General features: G+C 40.2%; 1 non-coding gene across 1 annotated transcript; it reads left to right on the forward strand.

Annotated features, from left to right (window-relative positions):
• The first annotated feature begins 994 nt into the window (after positions 1-994).
• Positions 995-1,101, forward strand: LOC128129404 (small nucleolar RNA R71). The gene has a single exon (XR_008227314.1). It is a non-coding gene; the product is annotated as a small nucleolar RNA R71 (small nucleolar RNA).
• Positions 1,102-3,877: the final 2,776 nt, after the last annotated feature.

Consider the following 3,877-nt stretch of genomic DNA (forward strand, 5'->3'; position numbering starts at 1 on the left):
AACATGCTCCATGAAGGTTCTATAGGCTTGAACTTTTTCTGAAGGAATGGCTCTGGATGGGTATGGCAAAGGAGGGTTGTATGTCTTCAGAAAACTTGGTTTTTTATCCTTCCCGACTGGACTCGTCGAGTCCATTTTGGTGACTCGGCGAGTCGGGTCGAGTTCTTCTCGTTCTGGTTCTTCTTCCTTTTCTGCCTTCCCTTTGGAAACCCTTAGTGTTTCTGCCAATTCTTCTTCACTGCTGGAGGTTATTACGCTCACGTTCTCGTTCCTTGGATTGGGTTGGGTGTTGCTCGGAAGTTGACCCGGTCTTCTTTCGTTTACTTGATGTGCAAGTTGGCCCAGTTGTTTCTCTATGTTGAGAATAGAAGCTTGCTGAATCTTCAACATGTTTCTGGTTTCCTGCATTGCCACATCATGATCATTATGCCTTTTTTCGGACGCGCTTATGAATTTTGTAAGTATGTCTTCTAAGTTCGTCTTCTTGTCCGTCACCGGTTCCTCCTTTTGATAATAACCCCTCTCCCTCTGCTTATATTTTTCTTCCTTAGCCTTTCTGTACTCTTCGTATGGGAGCCACTCCTTCTTCGGTTTCCTCCAGTCTTCATCATATCTGTCGCCACTGGAATAAAATACTTGAGCTTTCTTATTTCCATTCTCGTCTCGATCACATTCCTTAGTAAGATGAGGACCGCCACAATGTTCACATCCAACTCTAATAGCATGGATCGTTTGATCCATTTTCGTCATTCTTCGGTCTAGGCTATCGAGTTTCGCTATCACCGCCGCCATACCATCGTTTACCGAATTTACTGCTCCGCGACTCACTTCATTCCTCGGGTTGTGGTATTCTCTAGAGTGCTTAGAGAATTCTTCAATCAATTCCTTTATTTCCGGAGGTGGCTTTCGGGTGAGCGGGCCTTGTGAATCGAGTAGTTGCCTTGTGGTGACATTTACTCCATCATAAAAGATGGAGACCTCCTGTTGGCTATTTAGATCATGGTGTGGGCAATTTCTAAGTAGGCTCTTGTACCTTTCCCAAGCTTCATAAAGAGATTCTCCGGGTTGTTGCTCGAAGTTGGCAATTGCTTTCTTTAACTTGGCTATCTTGGAAGGTGGGCAGAAATGGTCAATGAACTCTTCTTTCATTTTGGCCCATGTGGTGACCGATCCGGGAGGGAGTGACTTCAACCAATCCTTTGCAGCTCCTTTGAACGTGACAGGAAGCATGCGTAGTAGCTGGACCTCGCGGGGCACATTAGGTACATTGAAGTAATCCGCCACGTCATTTACTTCATCTAAGTGCTTATAGGCGTCTTCATGATCTCTCCCGTGAAATGGTATCTCCTTGAGTTGAGCGAGAATATGGCCCTTTAGTTCGAACGTAGCGGTAGCGGGGATTGCGGGTTGCACAAGTCCCGGGCCGGTGTCATCACGCATCCTTTTCTTCCACTCCCCCATGGGGATCTCGTCAATATTAGCCATTGCGGTGGCTAAGTCTTCTTCAATATCGGATGTGTGCTCGCTTTCTTCTTCAGTCTCGTATTCGGTGTCTTTCGGGATCGGATCTTCGGTTGACAACGACGCACTGGATGCTCCTGCTTTGCTGCTCCTCTTCTTGCCAAACACGGATTTGAAGTTTTTGAGTGGTGAGTTCTTTGAAGAGGTGGTTTCTCCAACGGTTTTGCCCTTGTTTCTTCTTAATGCGGTTTCCGGATCTTCAAGAGGAGGAATTAGAGGTGTAGAAGATCCTCGGGTCATGAACTAACTGCAACTTAAGACAAAACAGAACGCGTAAAAAGGAACAAAAATTTAATCTGATTCAGCGTTAGACTCGCCGAGTCGGGGCGAATGCACTCGGCGAGTTCACGTGAAAATCAGTTTTTTTTTTTTTTTTTTTTTTTACTTAAACAAAAAAAATTGAACAGAAATTTACTTTGCGTAAGATGAATCTTACACAAAGGGTCGATTGAATTAGAATGTAATGCTAATTTTAGAACCGTTCCCCGGCAACGGCGCCAAAAACTTGGTGTGTGTGAAACCCACTAGTTTTAAACCTACTTTTAATTATCAAATAACACACAAAAGGCAGTGAACCTATCAATTGTGGTATAGTTCAAGCAAGTAGGGTATCGAACACAGGGAACGGCAAATTAAATTAAAAACTAATTCTATCTAAATTACTTTAGCAAATAAGGGTTTTTCTCTAGTTTTACAAGACTAGAAACTTATTAAACAAAACTAATGCAAGGCTAGAAAAGAACAAATTAACTAGATTCAATAATGGGAAAGAAACTTCTGTTTAGTTCAACTCGGTTAACTTTATGGTTGCTTTTAAGGTAATAGTGCAATGGATTAATTCTTTCGTTGGTTACCGATTCAAGTGATTAAGTTGTGTTCACTACCCTAATCCTTAGCAAATAAACTAATTCAAACAGTGGCCAATTGCTTAACTTAATTATATTTACTAGATTAATTATTCGGGTTAAGTTAGACTTGCAATAGCTAATTAAATTGTTATCTTTAATTAACCTCTTGTTCAATAGTCATCTTACAAGCTTGCACATGAATTTACTCAATTTACTTATTAATCCTAGTTTCATATTCATTAATCCTAGACATATGATTTAGTGGTCACTTATCATATGAGGTTGATAATTAATAGATGTTCATGCTAATTAACTATCTTCCTATTAACAGAAAATAAATTATCATTCATACACAAGGTTCTTTAGCAAGCTAAAATAACAATTAATCACCAACTTAGAATTAATCCTACCAATCAATCAAACCATATTGTCAACTTTGTATCCCCAAACAGAAGTATAAAGAAATTAGTTCATAACTAAGGTGAATAACAGCAAACAAATAAGTTCAAGTTGCTTAATCATATTGACAAAACAAGAGAATTAAGTAGAATGATGAAATTACGCCTTAATTACTCCCGGAATTGGATTCTAGCTTCTTTGGTCGACTTCTAGGGTTCTTCTGGCTTCTTATTCGCAGCTTAACACTTCTGAAACTTCCCAGAATTTCTCTATTCTCGATCTGTGGAATTATCTTTAAATAAGCGGTTCGACTCGTCGAGTCAAGTGGTGACTCGTCGAGTCCCTCTCACATTCTACGTAACCTGATAACTGTCTTGACTTCCGAATGCTTATCTCTCTGAATCCGCGACCGGACTCGTCGAGTCAAGAGATAACTCGACGAGTAGAAGCCTTATTTTGGCTGTTTTCTTTCTTCTTTCCACTCTTGAGCTCTCAACCGCTTCTCTTGCTTCCTTTCGCTTCCGAGCTTCATCTTTGGACTGAAAAACACAATTTAACACTTTTAAGTACCTTTTGTCCATAATATGCAACAATTTAGCTAATATATGAATAATAAACTACACTTAATACACACTAAATATGCACATATCACTAACCTTAAAGGATTTTAGCGAATCTTTAAGGAGGAAGAGGAGTCTGTTCAGCAAGGAACAAGAAGGATTTGTTAGGGTTCAGGCCATTTCTTCCAGAGCTTCAAGAGGAAGGTAAAAAGCTTGAATCTTTCCCCTTTATTTTGTTAGATCTCATGAGTTGAGAAATTAGGGTTTTCATCACCTTTTATGTTGGCGCTTAGAGCATACTAAGTCATCAGAGGTTTAAACCTCAAATCTAGACCTTGTGAGGTCCCAAGAGCCCAAAGGTCCCAACTTTATTCATCCATATGAGGAGTGTGGTGTTTAATCCTTGTGAGAACATGTATTCGTAGATGGGAGCAAAACCACCATGCAAGACCGTAAAGATCGAAGCTTTACGTGACAATCAAGCCTTAGGATGGTAGATCTGGTGTTTGGAGTGATAGATTTGCCTTAAAACATCTGAATGAGAAATTA

Source organism: Lactuca sativa, chromosome 9 (assembly GCF_002870075.4).
Source record: "Lactuca sativa cultivar Salinas chromosome 9, Lsat_Salinas_v11, whole genome shotgun sequence".
NCBI lineage: Eukaryota > Viridiplantae > Streptophyta > Magnoliopsida > Asterales > Asteraceae > Lactuca > Lactuca sativa.